This window comes from Gorilla gorilla, chromosome 8, assembly GCF_029281585.2.
Source record: "Gorilla gorilla gorilla isolate KB3781 chromosome 8, NHGRI_mGorGor1-v2.1_pri, whole genome shotgun sequence".
Taxonomy (NCBI): domain Eukaryota; kingdom Metazoa; phylum Chordata; class Mammalia; order Primates; family Hominidae; genus Gorilla; species Gorilla gorilla.
In genome coordinates, this window is record NC_073232.2 from 98,632,555 (window position 1) to 98,649,281 (window position 16,727).

The 16,727-nt window shown below is 48.0% G+C and overlaps 1 protein-coding gene and 1 non-coding gene across 4 annotated transcripts in view; both read right to left on the minus strand.

Moving 5' to 3' along the window:
• Nucleotides 1-16,727, minus strand: part of GRID1 (glutamate ionotropic receptor delta type subunit 1) — a 765,377-nt gene that overhangs the window by 658,922 nt on the left and 89,728 nt on the right. The window lies entirely within an intron of this gene.
• MIR346 (microRNA mir-346) lies at nt 4,775-4,886 on the minus strand. The gene has a single exon (NR_106403.1). It is a non-coding gene; the product is annotated as a microRNA mir-346 (primary transcript).

The following is a 16,727-nucleotide window of genomic DNA, read 5'->3' on the forward strand; positions in this document are numbered from 1 at the left end:
GTCACCTGGCTCACTAGGATTTCTCACTGGGGAAGCACATGAGAGCCCAGGCAGTGGTTTCTCCTCGTGAATTAATATGCTGGCTTGTGTTCAGCCAAAAATCAGTCTCTTCTGAGCTTGGTTAGTGTGAACTGGTCTCTAGCTGGTCCTGAGATAACAGTGAGCCTGCCCTCACCCCATGGAACACCTGTGTGGAGTAGTCAGGGCAACAACCAGCCTTCCTCTCCTGCACCTTGTTCTCTGTTCTACCTTCAACAGGGAAATCTGAGTACCAGCCACGTGGCTTCCTTCCACTTTTGGGCCAGCATTGGAAAGCACTGATTCCATCCCAGGCACTCAGCTACAGACTGTGGATATTACTTCATGATAATACTTACACCAGTCTTTACAAACAGCACGTACCAGTAACACCTTCATTTTAGAAATAAGGAAAGCCAGGCTCAGAGAAGTTAGGTAACTTTCCCTAGGTCACACAGCAAGTAACAAAGCTAGATTTACAAGCCAGATCTGCCTCTAAGAACTTCTATGCTCCCACCACCCCAACCATGTGTCCCACTCTGTCTTCCTGGTTGGAGCTTCCTCAATAATCCCTGGACTCTAATGGGATCTTCAGGAGCTCCTGGTCCTCATAGGGACGCAGACAGACACAACTGGAATGGACACCAGTAGCAGATGACATCCTAGAAGGCTCAAGGCAGAGCCCAGGGAGGGCTGTTAAGAGCTGGGCCATCGGAATGAGTAAGAAGGCAGAGGTGGGATGTGAGCCTCCAGAAAATGGAAAATCCTCGCCCAGCCCCACGTCCCCTGAGCCTGATTGGGAATGAGATAACCATGATAACAGACACGGACAGTGATGGAAAGCATGGTCCCCAGAGACACCCCTTCATTCAGACTCCACAATTACCAGCACACACATGCCAAACCACTCGGCTCCAGAGCTGATAAGACAGCCGGTTCCTTCACCTGTGATGGAGGAAATGTTTTGTATTTTCTGCTTTAGCTTTAATTTGGAGCTAAACAAAGACCCAGCAGGTGGGAGAAGGAGTGCTGCCTGGAGAGCCTTCTCCTAGCCTCCTAAACACACATTCCTCAAACCGAAGAAAAAGCTGGGTGTGGGCTGCAAAGCCCGGAGAAGCCTCTGTGCCCACTCCACAGGGAGCAAAACACCCAGCCACGAGGGCTGGGGCCCCTGCAGCAACCCAGGTTCTATGCTTGGTGCTTCCTCCCCACAACCCTGGGAGGTGGTACTATGATTATCCCGATTTTGTGGATGAGGAAACTGAGGCTTACACAAGTTATGTGACTTGCAAAATAACAGGACAGAACCAAATTTGAAGCTACCCTTATCTGAGCCCAGAGCTCTATGCTGGCAGGGCCTGCAGGACCCCTGGGGGAGGAAAAAGGGCCCCCAGGACCTGCCGGCATGGCAAAGGGGTGAGATTCAAAGCTGGCCACAGACTATCCATTGCATAGTGAGGATCGGATGTGAAAAGCACTTAGCACAGAGCCTGGCACTGGGCAAATTCTCAGTAGCTGTCATTACTCAGAAGACTGCAAGCACCACAAGGACAGAGACCTCATCTGCTTTGCTCACCTGGAGAGCACCCAATGTACTGGGAAGGAGGTGCTCCACTAACCGCTAGGACCCATATTCCTGCCCCAAGCCAGGGGCGTTTTCCTCTTCCAACCTCTTGGTTAGGTCAGTGAGAAACTCGGGTGGATCCCGTAAGAAGGAGCAAGGCCAAAAGGACAAGGAAAAGGCAGCGCAAGACAGAGGCAACCCACCATCCCAAAGGCCAGATCCTGCTGGATGCAGCAAAACCCCAGGTCACCCACTCTCACCTGAGCAGGGGCACTGAGGTGGCACACACACACATACACATCCGGGCAGCCACCAGCATCCAGGTCATCCTGCTCCCCAGTCAACCCCTGGAGGTCACACAAGGCTTCATTGCTTACCATTGTATCTCAGAGCCTGGCACAAGTATGTGCTCCATAAGCATTTGTTACAGGACATTGGGGCCCAAAGAGCTGTGTGCCAGACATCAGCCCAGGAGCTTCACTCTTCATGCCAGTCTCACAAAGTGAAAGCATTATTCTGGCATCGGCAGGTGAAAACTGAGGCTCGGATAGGTGAAGCAGTGTGTCCAGCGTAACACAGCCAGGAGGTGACAGTGGTGAATCTGGCCCCAAAGCCTGCGCTCTTTACACTGTGCAAGTCACCTTCTAGAAGGAGGAGGAAGCAGGGGAAGAAAGGCGCTGATCTGAAAGCAGTTAGTCTGCCCCTCAGCAGCCTCTCGGAGCTCTGCTCCTACTGAGCCCAGGAAGCCAGGCAGAAACCAAGCACAATGGCTCCGGGAGGCAATGGCTGTCTTTAAGTTTGGCCCAGAGCAAAGCCAAGCTCTCCACTGAGATTCTGATCCCACCCAGCCAGGGCCTTACTAGGCACGGGCCAGACCCTGGGCACCCAGGAAGGGAGGCTTTATTCCCCCACCCACCTCGAAGAGCTTGCGTCCTTCAGTTCGGCCCCCTGGTCCATGCCACAGGGTCTAGGCCCAGCCGGACAGCAGCCTCCTGGGTCCCCACACCCCACCACACCATCTTCGGCATGGATGCTGGCAGAGGGCCAAGAGTGGAGGGCGCCTTCTGGAGGAAGGGAACGTGGCTCCACCCCCAAGCGTTCTCTTATTACGTGCTCTGGACCACAGCCCTGTTAGGAAGGGCCCCTTCCCCACTTCACTGTTAACAAACTGAGCTCAGAGAGGTTAAATAACTTGCCTGAAGATCGCCCAGCTGGCCAACGACACGCAAACCTAGGGACACAAAACGCAAAGCCCTAACCAAGGAACACTGCCTCTCAGCGCACCCTAATTCCAACCCCTATTCTGCCAGACTTCTGCGTTGTCCACACAACTAAAGGTTTGCTCCTTTACCACGGAGGCTTGGCGACAGAGAGCCCAGGAGCCAGAAGCCCTGAGCCCGCCCCCGCAGGAAGCTCCCTGCGCGGCGTTCCCAGGCCGGCATCGCCCGCCCTCCCTCCCCCGAGAGCATAGGCTGCGTTTGTGGGAAACCAGGGCTCAGCGCGCTGGGAGGGAGTCAATTTATTCTGGAGAAAACATCTTTGTTCTGCGAGTGAAGGGGAGCCATTTCCAACAATTTAATGCTCTGTTCGCGGGCCCGGGTGCTGGGGTTGCAGCACGAGGCTTGTTCTTCGAGGCAGAGCCGCACATAATGAGGCTTCTCACTACCGCTCCCCGTCATCGTGCCAAAAACCAGAACGGTTATTTATCCATTAATCTGACATTACACCCCCTGCATTTTATCTGCTTAAATAAATTTGGTGGTTAGAGTGTGTGCCTGGCGGAGAAGCTCCCGCATTCAATTCCCTTCGCGCCACGGCGCGCAACGTTGCCATTGTAAACCGGCCTTGGAGTGGCGGGGCCGCGGTGGGCCAGCTGGGAAATGAGACGGCAGCGGGGAGCATCCCGCCTCTCCCAGCTCGTCAGAATCCAGGCCCAACGGGACGGTTGCCCAGACACTGACTTCGGGGTTCCAGCGTGCAGCACCAAGTCACGTGGGCGCCGTGGCCTTTCACCTGCAGAACAAGCCGCCCCCTTCGCCAGCACCTACAGGCAGCGAGAACAGAGGCCAAACCCCGTCCTAGACCCCACTGCCTGGGCTGGAATCCTGCTGTGCCACTCACTAGTTGTGGGACCTTGAGATGTCACCTCACCTCTGATGCCTGTTTCCCCACCTCCCTCCCCCTCGGGTTGTGAGAATTGAGTCACTATTTATAAAGTGCTTAGAACAGTGCCTGGTACATATCAAGTGCTCAATAAGAGTTGGTTTTAAAATATTAATTTTTAAAATCTAGGACAATTGTTTATGTTTGGAAGTAGGCTTTGGAGATGGGCTAGACCACTGGGTTTCCCCACCTCAACCCACTTCACTCAGTTAAGAAAAGTGGGTTTCATGGAATATTTCATTTGAACAAAGAGTGCCACTGCTTGAAAATATTTGGCTCACATTTTGCAGAGGAGCAAACAGAAAGCCAGAGAGGGGAAGGGACTTGTCCAGGAGCCTCTGCAAGTTCACAGCAGAGCTGGAAGCCGAATCCAGGCTGCCCACCTGCCGGGTCAGGTGTTTTATTGGCAGCATGAGCTCCTGGGATGTTCATTCACCTCATTTTCATTGCCAGTCACGCTGACCCACAGAAGGTACTGCTGGGCACCCTCCTCTCCCATCCCAGCAGCTGCAGTACCACCCCACGCTGAAGCTAAGAGCCCAGCCCCACCAACAGGTGAGACCCATGACCCTCAGACTTCAACACGCCCCACTCTGGAGCCTGGCCAGGCCTTTTCATTTGTCCTTCATTTGTTCTTTCCTATCATCCTCTGGTTCTCTACAACATTTCCTTGGCCCGGAAACTTGCTGGAACTTCCTGCCTGTCCTCCCTACATCTGTCTGCCCCTTGTACCCTGTACCCCTGCCCCATAGGCTGGAGACTACCCCAGAGGGAGGAATCCCACCACCACTCGGTCCCTTGGATGTGGGCCCCCCTTGGAAGCAGTTTTGCCCAGCTCAGATCCAGCCTGAGCTCACCACACTCTCTAGGGGCCCATTCCTGAACACCTCCCAGAGGCTGGCCACTCCACCTGGAGAGCAAGGTTTCCACAATCTTCTCTGGCTCAGGAGGGCCTGGCCTGATGCCCCACGCTGACTGTGGAGGTAGGTTGGGAGCGAAGTGGTGAGTCTGTAACCAGAGAGAAGAGCCATGTCCCACGCAGGAGCCGCTCTGCCCAGGCAGCTGCAGGCCCAGCCCCTGCCTCCTTCAGAGCAACAGAGAGGCAGGCATGCGGGCAGACAGACGCCCAACACAGAGACCTCCCACACGCTCGTCTGTGTCACCGCCGCCCCTTCCTGGTTGGCCCTGCAGACGAGGAAGCCCTCCAACCTGCAGCCAAATTCACTCCTTGCTGACAAGAGGCTCCTGGAGGAGAAGGGCTGCTCCCCGGCCCCCAGGAAACTCTCTGAACATAGCTATCTGCCATCAAGGCCTGGATCAGTCAAGCAGGAGCTGCACTTGCCCAGCCTTTTCCTTCCTAGCCACACTTAAGCAAGACAAGTGGCATGGGCACGGAGAGGCTCCCCTGGCCACACACTGGGCAGGGGCAGACCTGGGCTACTCATCCTTTCTGAGCAGCTAGCCTGGCCCAGGCCTGCAGACTGAGTGGCCCACCCTGCCCGGCCCCCCATAGGCGTGAGCTCCCATACCCCCACCTCAGGCATGGTTCCATTATAACAAATTATCCTCGTTCACCTCCCACTCCACTTCCCTGACGGCTCCCTCTCTTGACTCTTGTCCTGCCTTGGTCCCATCCTTGCCCCCGACCGATGGCTGCTATTGCAAAAGTGATCCGAGTTCTGAATTTCAGCAGCGTTTGATCATTTCAACTGGATGCAGCCCTGATAACCTGTGCCAGGCACTGTGCCAAGTGCTTTAAAATCTAGGACTTAATTAGGTATGACCCTTCTATTTTACAGATGAGGACACTGAGGCTTGCCCACAGGCATAGAGCTATTAAGTGGCCCAGCCTGGATTTGAATCCAGATGTGTCTGAATCCAGAGCCCCAGGTCTTACCACCAGCCCTGCCACGTGGCTGGCACACCCACAGATGTGTTCTCACCCCATGAGTAAAATCAGACACTCATTCTTGCTCTTGCAGCCATAGAGGTTGGAGGGAAGAGGGCTGAGCCCCTCAGGGGATGGTTTCTGCAAGTTCTGTTCAGGGATCTGTCTTCCTTCAGTGCCACTAACACTCACCTGTCATTGCAGGCAAGAGGAAATCAACATTTTACAGCAATAAAAGGCTGCTCCTGGTTAGGCATCAAACGAATCAATCTTCTCTGACAGTTAATTTTCATTTTGCAACTTTCCCCAGCAACAACAGCAAGTAATGACCCTGAGGATCTGCAAAGTCGCTGATCAGCAGCCCAGCCTCCCATACCCCTGACTCATCCACTGCCCTGGCTCAGCCCCTTGCCACCCATGCCCACCATTCACCTCCCCCTTCAGCCCTCTGAGATCCAGGGGTCTCTCTGCCCAGTGACCCCTCTCAGAGGCTCAGGTCTAAACTTCCCCGTGGAGCGCTGAGACAAGAAACAGACACACCAGAGCTCACAGTTGAAGCCACCCTGCTGGGGTAGTCACTGAGGACCCCCTGGCCAACAGCTCCATCCCATCCTCGCTGCTCCCACCTCCCACCTCATCAGTGATCCTCCCCCTCCTGATAACCCATCATCACTGCCTCCCTAACACACCTATGACCCCAGCTATGACTCCAGGACCTGCCACCAACCCCCAATGCACAGCACCAGTGACGCCATCAGAAAGCTCCTCCAGCAAATCCCTCTAATTCCCGCAAACCTCCTCCCAGAGCATTCACACACGGCATCCCTGCCTACCCCCAAATTCCATCAATAACCCCAAAACTACCACATCTGACCCCCAAATACACCATGCCTTCCCAGCACTTCTACACAGCTGAGGAGCCCCCAGGCTCTGCACCTGTCCCCAGCCCTGCCCTAATCTGGTTCAAGGCTTCCTGATCTTTTACACACCACAGTCAGATGAGAGGATTCTTTCCCAGGGGAGGGCCCTCCTGCCCAACTCCCATGATCCCAGGTCAGTGATGAGTGTCAGCCCAGCTCAGAGCCGCCAGGCCCAATTCTCCAGAACCTACTCTGTGGCCTGGCAAGAGAGATAAGAAAAGGCCCACTGGGCCCCTGGACTGTGGCTCCATGGTGGCCTCTACACCAATTGCAGCAGCTTTCACAGGCTTAGGAAACCCTCTTGGTCCCCTGAACCCTGGGATTCACAGGCAGCATGGAGCTTAAGTCCCCAGAGTTTTCTCATGAGGCCTACTACTTCCTGCCGGGCTATAGGATTGGGGAGTGGGACTCCCCCTACCCCTCCACTTCCCCAAAATGCCCAAGACCAGGCAAACACCAAGCCAAGGAGGACTCTTCCCCTATCCCCACAGAGCCTCTGTCCCCAAGAACAAGAGTAAATACCATTTAGTGAGGCTCTCTGTGTGCCTAGCATGGTGCCAGCCAGGCTGACCACTCAGCACAGGGCCACGTCAGCATCACGTCACGGCATGGATTCCCACCCCAGGAAAGTGCTTGGCACACAGCAGACAGCCACAAACATGTATTAAATAAATGAATAGATGGAATGCCTTCCAACTGTTACCTCATGAAATATCTCAGCCCCTGCAAGCTGGATATTATCATCCCAACTTCAATTTGAGGAAACAGGCTTCAAAAGGGCAGCTTGCGGCTGAAAGGCATGTAGCCATCAATGGGCAGAGCCACATTCAAACCCAAATCTGTGCAAACTCAGAGGCTCTGCTGTCTCTGATCCACATAGAGTCCCATTCAACAAGGACAACAGCGGTGATGGCAGCTCAACCCAGCCCCACCCTGGGGCTGCTGAGTGCCCATCTCTTCCTGACACCAAACTGCAGCTCCAGGAAGTACAGGCGGCAGCCCCTACATCTCCCTGGCAACCCAGGAGCTTTTGTTCAGGAAGAATGAAGCTGATTCTTCCCCCCAGGGTGAACAGCAGGGGCTAGACCTGTGAATGCAGCCTAGAGCCACCCAGGCTGGAAGGATGCATGCAGGGACGGGGCCTTTGCTGGAGTTTCTGGGCAGGCAGTTCCGTGTGCCCACCACACCCACTAGCCAGAACTCCACGGCCATGGCTCAGCTGAAAGACAGCAAAAGGGACATGACATCCCGCCCACAATGAAGAAAGCCTTACTCCTGGCCCTGCCCAGCTCTCCAGCCTCCTCCTCTGCCCACACACTTCCATAGGTCCCCAGAGCTCCAGAGACACAGGCCACTAGCCTGCACCCAGCACCGCGCTCTCTCATCCCTGAACCTTTTCACACTTTGTCCCTCAAACTGCAGAGGCCCTTCCATTCTTGCGCCTCACTAGGGATTTCTTAGCTTCAAACTGGGGGTTCAAACACTGTTGTCTCTGCAGTTCTCCCTGTGAAGAATGTGTCACTTCTCTGCACACCCACAGCCCGGTGCTCGCCTGTGTCATGCACAGTCATCTTACCCGGAGGCAAACCTTTCCTGGGTTATGACTGTCCCTTCCCTAGACAGTAAGCTTCTGGAGGGGCCCCTCTCCACCAAGCAGCCCCAGTTTCAGCACAGAAAGACACACACGGGGCATCTGAAAGTCACCACTGATGGGAGCTTTCAGGGTATCCATAGTTAACTGCTACCCGGTATGCTCCCCAACTCCTCAGAGCTAGGCCTGCCAGGGACCTGCTCTGGCCAATAAAATGGAAGCCATGTGATAAGCATTTCTTCCCGGCAGATGTTTCCAAGCTGGTTCCAGCTTCCCGGTTCCTCTCTACCGGTATCACCAACAGCATTTGGATACTGGCTGCTTGTCAGCCTGTTTCCTGGAGGAAGAGGATGGCAGGGAGCATAGCCCAGGACCGTCCGTGATGGACATGCAGCCTGAGCAAGGAATCAGTCACTGAAGTGTGGAGGTTGTTTGTTACCACGGGGGCTAGCCCATTCGAACCCATGCAAGGCGTGAGAGAACCATGCTTCCTGCAGCATCCAGGCCAGCACAAGGGTCAGGGACTCGAATAGGAGGCCACCAACACCACTTGCTGGCTTTCTACATAGGCTTAGTGCCAGATATGTCCCTATGATAACCACATGATGAAATCTGAAAAAGTAAGAGGCACGTGAAGCATGTTAGAAAGATTGGTGTTTGGAGCCGGGCACAGTGGCTCACACCTATAATCCCAGCACTCTGGGATGCCAAGGCGGGCTGATCACTTAAGGTCAGGAGTTTGAGACTAGCCTGGTCAACATGGTGAAACCCCATCTCTACTAAAAATACAAAAATGAGCTGGGTGTGGTGGCACATGCCTATAGTCCCAGCTACTTGGGAGGCTGAGGCAGGAGGCTTGCTTGACCTGTGAGGCGGAGGTTGCAGTGAGCTGAGATCACGCCACTGCACTCCAGCCTGGGTGACAGAGTGAGACTCTGTCTCAAAAAAAAATGAAAAGAAAGATTGGGGTTTGGAAAGCAGACTTGGGTTCAAATCCAAGCTAAGTCATGTCTGTGACCTTGGATAAATCCCTTCACCTCTGTGAACCTTGGTTTCCTTATCCTAAAGTAGGTGCAACAAAACCTACCTCCCAGGGCATTCTTAAAATAACAGGAGCACAGACATCACATATAAAGTGTCTAGCACATTGAGAATTTTCCATTGCTCAGGGTGGCTAACCTTTGATTAGCTCCAAGATGCCTGGAGGGATGGGGGCAGAATGAACTGGCCTGAGTCCCAAGCCCTGGACTGGGCAGGCTCCAGCACGGCCAGGTAACTGAGGATAGGCTGTATCTAAGATGACACTCACTCACACAGGGCACACAGAGGCCCCAGCTCCTGCTGTGTGGCCTCACTGAGGCCAGTACTCCAAGTTATGCACCCAGCTCCCTTGCCCCTTCACCCACACACATTCTGAGAGACGCCATTTCTGGCTCTGCACACTGGCTGACATTGACCCCTGCTAATTAGGAGTTCTCTTGGCCTCGGCCTCTGCACACTGGCTGACATTGACCCCTGGCTAATTAGGAGTTCTCTTGGCCTCGGCCTCTTGCCTCTCCTGGTTCTCAGTCCTTCCTCTCATCCTCCCTGGTCACAGCTGGCCGTTTCCTCAGGCCCCATCTAGGGCTGCTTTCACTCCCCTTTAGTCTAAATTCCCAAGCTGGACTTCTGAGGCAGATTGGCAGCAACTTCTTGGAGGCAGGGGCACATCCTGTTTGCTTTTTTGCTTTTTGCTGTCCCTCTAAGCCCTCTAAGATATGGGACCCACATTTATTGACCATCGCCTAGGTGTACTCCATGGAAACCCTGAAAGATGCCTGTAATACAAGGTCCCATTTCACTGTACTATGGGCACTAAGACCCCCTGTAGGGAAGGGGTCTACAGGGCTCACACATGAGTCTTCTGACCCAAGCTCCTCTCTACAGCCTCCCTCACAGAATTAAACATCCCCTTCCCTTAATACTAAACAAATCTATCCTTATTTGTAGGTCTTCCTGGAACAGCGTTTATAATTGCATTCAATGAAAACATTTTAAATGAATCTAATTCTTACTAGTTTGGAAACATGGAACATCTGCTTTGTCTGAGCAGCTGAATCTTCTGATTAAAACAATGATAAACTCTTTCCCTCACCCCTTCAGACTGTGGCCTCCTTGAGGGCAGGGGCTATGCATTGTTCCATTCAGTACCCACTGCAGCCTGGCACAGAACAGTGATCAGTAGCAGATTAAATCATTAAATCACTATCCACCTCACTCCAACAATTGCCTCCTCTCTACCACCCCCACCCTTCATTCTCTCCATTCCCTCCATCATTAAATGAGCTCAGATACAACTATTTAAAAAATAATAATAATTGGTCCAGGCGCAGTGGCTCATGCCTGTAATCCCAGCACTTTGGGAGACCAAGGCGGGTGGATCACTTGAGGTCAGCAGTTCGAAACCACCCTGGCCAACATGGTACAGCCCTGTCTCTAGCAAAAACACAAAAATTAGCCAGGTGTGGTGGTGCGTGCCTGTAATCCCAGCTACTCAGGAGGCTGAGGTAGGAGAACTACTTGAACCCAGGAGGCAGAGGTTGCAGTGAGCCGAGATTGTGCCACTGCACTCCAGCCTGGGCAATAGAGCGAGACTCCGTCTCAAAAAATAATAATAATAATAACAATTTGTATTTCTGCTTCTAACCCAGCTAAAGTAAGAGGAATCTAGTTTGCCAATCAGAATTTATTCATGGAATAACCAAATAAAAAAATGAGCAAAATATATGGAGCAATGGTTTTTCAAGACATTGGAGAGAAGGCAATGAAGGACAGTGATTCCAGAGGCTAAGATCAAACAAGGCAAGCCCTACAATTTCTCCAGCTGTCTTTCTTCCCAAGGTGACACAGGAGGCAGAGTCTAGCAGATGTCCTGAGTTGCAGATTTGGAGCTCAGAGTCTAGAGACAAAGGCTGCCAGAGTTCACAGGACAGAGTACCAGAGAAGAGTGATGGGCACAGAGAGCTTTCAGAAACTCCCACTCAAGTGTTCAGCAGAGTGTGAGCAAATGCCCCAAAGCCAGGAGAAGAATCATCCAAAAGATTTGAAGGAATAGTATCTGGTACTCTCAAGAACAGTGACTGTTTTCAAACCCTCATGATTCACAGGACATTGGGTAGAGTATGTAGAAAGGTCCTGCCTCAGTAGTAGTAGCTCTGTCCTGCCTAGCCAATAGTAAAAGCAAGACCCAAAAGGATCAGACTATTTCCACATAACTGCATTCCAGAATAAAGCCCAAGGATATTTCTAGGAATGCAAAAATATCCATCACAATGTCTGGAATCCAATCAAAACTGATTAGGTATGTAGAGAAGCAGGAAAAAAATTTACCCATATGAAGAAAAAAATCAATCGATCAAAATCAAACCACAACTGAAACAGATGTTGGAATTAGAAGACAAAGATATTAAAACAGTCATTATAACTACATGCCATATGTTCAAACATTAAGTAGAGACATGGAAGATTTAAAATAAGATGCAAATCAAGCTTCTAGAGATGAAAAGTACAATATGTAAGATTTAAAAAATAAACTGAATTGGATTAATGTCAAATTTGATACAGCAGGAAAAAATTAGCAAATTTAAATACATGGAAAAAGAAACTACCCAAAGTTAAATACAGACAGAAAAATAATCAAAAAAGAGAAAAGAAGAAAGAAAGTAATACTGGTGAGCAATGGGACAACTTCAAGTGGTCTAACATATGTGTAACTGGAGTCCCAGAGGGGAGGAGAGTGGGAGGAAACAGAAAAAATATTTATAGAAATAATTCATGAAAAATTTCAAATTTGACAAAAACCATAAATGCACAGATGCAAAAATCTTAAGAAATCACAAGCACAAGAAACATGAAGAAAAATACATCAAGACACATTATAATCAAAATGCTCAAAATCAAGATAAAGAGAAAATCTTAAAGGCAGCCAGAGAAATATATTATGTTCAGAGGAACAAGGATAAGGATTACAGTAAATTTCTTATCAGAAACAATGCAAATAGAAGACAATGGAGAAACATCTTTAGTATTGAAAGAGAGAAAAACTATCAACCTAGATTTTTATACCATGAAAAAAAATCTTTCAAAAATGATGGTGGAGGAGAATGGCAGAGTAGACAGCTCCAAGTTCTAATCTTCCTACAGAAACATTCAAAAAATGAACAAATAAAAAAAGCAGAAACTGCCAGAGCCAACTTTGTCAAAACTGTGGAAAACAGTCAAAGGTTTACAGCAACCAAGAGAACACTTAGTCAAGAAAAAGGCAACTTTAGGAAGGTATTGTGGCATTTTTACTTGCCCATGCCCCATCCCTCCCCCAGCATGATGTTATGTTGAAGTGGTGCCATCTTGAAGTGGTGCCATCCCATGTTCCCAATATAAGACCTTCATCTCTAGTTCTAGAGGGAGCAGAGCAGATATTATTCACAAATTATTGTGACTATCTGTTATAGGCTGTCTGAGGGATACCTGAAGGATTGATACAAGACACTCTTCTATGTTCCCCCTAACTTGGAACTTAGACCAAAAAGTGATAGGCATTACTTACAACATTGCAAAGCAAACTAACAACTCAAAGACACTTGGGACAAAAGACACAGTTGAGACATACAATAGACTGCCTAAGGCCTGTGAGGAATAGCTTGGAACATCCTTTGGGAAAGTGGGACACTCAAAAGTACCTATTTATACTGAGGAATTTAGAAAGCTACATTAGGCATAGGGCAAGATGCATGCTAAGAAAAGAAATAAGAAGACCCTAAGCTTTCTCTAGGCACACTAATCTCTTTTTTGTTTGTTTGTTTGTTTGTTTGTTTTTGTTTTTTATTATTATTATACTTTAAGTTTTAGGGTACGTGTGCACAATGTGCAGGTTAGTTACATATGTATACATGTGACATGCTGGTGTGCTACACCCATTAACTCATCATTTAGCATTAGGTATATCTCCTAATGCTATCCCTACCCCCTACCCCCACCCCACAACAGTCCCCAGAGTGTGATGTTCCCCTTCCTGTGTCCATGTGTTCTCATTGTTCAATTCCCACCTATGAGTGAGAACATGCGGTGTTTGGTTTTTTGCCCTTGCGATAGTTTACTGAGAATGATGATTTCCAATTTCATCCATGTCCCTATAAAGGACATGAACTCATGATTTTTTATGGCTGCATAGTATTCCATGGTGTATATGTGCCACATTTTCTTAATCCAGCCTATCATTGTTGGACATTTGGGTTGGTTCCAAGTCTTTGCCATTGTGAATAGTGTTGCAATAAACATACGTGTGCATGTGTCTTTATAGCAGCATGATTTATAGTCCTTTGGGTATATACCCAGTAATGGGATGGCTGGGTCAAATGGTATTTCTAGTTCTAGATCCCTGAGGAATCGCCACACTGACTTCCACAATGGTTGAACTAGTTTACAGTCCCACCAACAGTGTAAAAGTGTTCCTATTTCTACACATCCTCTCCAGCACCTGTTGTTTCCTGACTTTTTAATGATTGCCATTCTAACTGGTGTGAGGTGGTATCTCATTGTGGTTTTGATTTGCATTTCTCTGATGGCCAGTGATGGTGAGCATTTTTTCATGTGTTTTTTGGCTGCATAAATGTCTTATTTTGAGAAGTGTCTGTTCATATCCTTCGCCCACTTTTTGATGGGGTTGTTTGTTTTTTTCTTGTAAATTTGTTTGAGTTCATTGTAGATTCTGGATATTAGCCCTTTGTCAGATGAGTAGGTTGCAAAAATTTTCTCCCATTCTGTAGCTTGCCTGTTCACTCTGATGGTAGTTTCTTTTGCTGTGCAGAAGCTCTTTAGTTTAATTAGATCCCATTTGTCAATTTTGGCTTTTGTTGCCATTGCTTTTGGTGTTTTAGACATGAAGTCCTTGCCCATGCCTATGTCTTGAATGGTAATGCCTAGGTTTTCTTCTAGGGTTTTTATGGTTTTAGGTCTAATGTTTAAGTCTTTAATCCATCTTGAATTAATTTTTGTATAAGGTGTAAGGAAGGGATCCAGTTTCAGCTTTCTACCTATGGCTAGCCAGTTTTCCCAGCACCATTTATTAAATAGGGAATCCTTTCCCCATTGCTTGTTTTTCTCAGGTTTGTCAAAGATCAGATAGTTGTAGATATGCGGTGTTATTTCTGAGGGCTCTGTTCTGTTCCAGATCTATATCTCTGTTTTGGTACCAGTACCATGCTGTTTTGGTGACTGTAGCCTTGTAGTATAGTTTGAAGTCAGATAGCGTGATGCCTCCAGCTTTGTTCTTTTGGCTTAGGATTGACTTGGCAATGCGGGCTCTTTTTTGGTTCCATATGAACTTTAAACTAGTTTTTTCCAATACTGTGAAGAAAGTCATTGGTAGCTTGATGGAGATGGCATTGAATCTATAAATTACCTTGGGCAGTATGGCCATTTTCATGATATTGATTCTTCCTACCCATGAGCATGGAATGTTCTTCCATTTGTTTGTATCCTCTTTTATTTCATTGAGCAGTGGTTTGTAGTTCTCCTTGAAGAGGTCCTTCACATCCCTTGTAAGTTGGATTCCTAGGTATTTTATTCTCTTTGAAGCAATTGTGAATGGGAGTTCACTCATGATTTGGCTCTCTGTTTGTCTGTTATTGGTGTATAAGAATGCTTGTGATTTTTGTACATTGATTTTGTATCCTGAGACTTTGCTGAAGTTGCTTATCAGCTTAAGGAGATTTTGGGCTGAGACAATGGGGTTTTCTAGATATACAATCATGTCATCTGCAAACAGGGACAATTTGACTTCCTCTTTTCCTAATTGAATACCCTTTATTTCCTTCTCCTGCATAATTGCCCTGGCCAGAACTTCCAACACTATGTTGAATAGGAGTGGTGAGAGAGGGAATCCCTGTCTTGTAGGCACACTAATCTCTAGGCACAATGCCAGCCTGGCTAAGTGTTGAAGGATTTCCCCAGCACAGAGAAATCTGCAAAGACTGAGAGAGATGTTTGGGGTATTTTTGTTTTTCTTATTTGTTTGTTGTTATTGTTTTGTTTTTAGCTCATGGCATTCAAGGAATTATCTGTCAAAACATTAGCCAAACACAAGCTAAAGGATCAGAGACTTCAGCGATCACACAAGACAATGAATACAATCTTTGAGAAAGTTACTAAACAAAGAAGTATACACCCTTCAACAACTGAAAAAAAAACAGCAGCCTCTGGGGAAGGAAGACAATATGTTTTCCAGAGTTACCACATTATAATATTCAGAAGTCCTTTTTTAAAAAAGGACACAAAGAAACAAGAAAACATGGCCCATTCAAAGGAACAAAGTAAATTTACACAAACCACGCCTAAGGAAGCCCAGGCATCAGACTTACTAGATAACAACTTTAAAACAACTGTCTTAAATATGCTGAAAGTGGTAAAGGAAGACATGGACAAAGAACTAAAGAAAATCGGGGAAATTATACATGAACAAAATGAGAAAATCAATAAAAAGATTAACATTAATTTTTAAAAGAAGCAAACAGAAATTCTGGGGCTAAAAAGTACAATAACAAAATGAAAAATTCATTAGGGGGTTAAAGAGCAGATTTGAACAGACAGAAGACAGTGAACTTAAAGATAGGACAACTGAAATTATCAAGTCTGAGAAGCAGAAAGAAAAAAGAAAGATGAAAAGTGAACAGAACCTAAATGACCTATGAGATACCATCAAGCAGACTAACATACTCATTATGAGTGTTCCAGAAGGAGAAGAGAGAGATAAAGGGGAAGAAGAATATTTGAAGAAATAGTGGCTGAAAACTTCCCAAATTTGATGAAAGACATGAAATTAAAATCCAAAGAGTTCAGTGAACTCCAAGTAAGATAAACTCAGAGACCCATACAGAGATCCTTTATAATCAAACTACTGAAAGACAAAGACAAAGAAAGAATCTTAAAGGCATAAAGAAAGAAGGAACTTGTCATGTACAAGGGATTCCCAATGCATTGGTTTACTGGGAGTGTCATAACAGAATACCACAAACTGGGTGGCTTGAGCAATAGAAATGATTTGTCTCACAGTCTGGAAGATAGAAATCTGAAATGGAGGTGTCAGTAAGGCTGGTTCCTTGTAAGGACTTTGAGAGAAGGATTTGTTACAGGCCTATCTCTTTGGCTTATAGATTGCCATCTTCTCCCTATGTCTCTTCACACAATCTTCCCTCTATATATGTTTATCTCAGTGACCAAATTTTCCCATTCTATAGGGATGCAAGTCATATTGGATTAGGGCCCACCCTAATGAATTCATCTTAACCAATTATGTCAGCAATGACTCTATCTCCAAATAAGTCCACAAGTTCACATTCTGAAGTACTGTGTGTCAGGACTTCAACATATGAATTTTTTGAGACACAATTCAACACATGATACTCAATATGATTTTTTTTTTTTTTTGGAGATGGGGGTCTCACTTTGTCACCCAGGCTGGAGCACAGTGGCACAATCTTAGCTCACTGCAACCTCTGCCTCTTGGGTTCAAGCGATTCTCATGCCTCAGCCTCTAGAGTGGCTGGG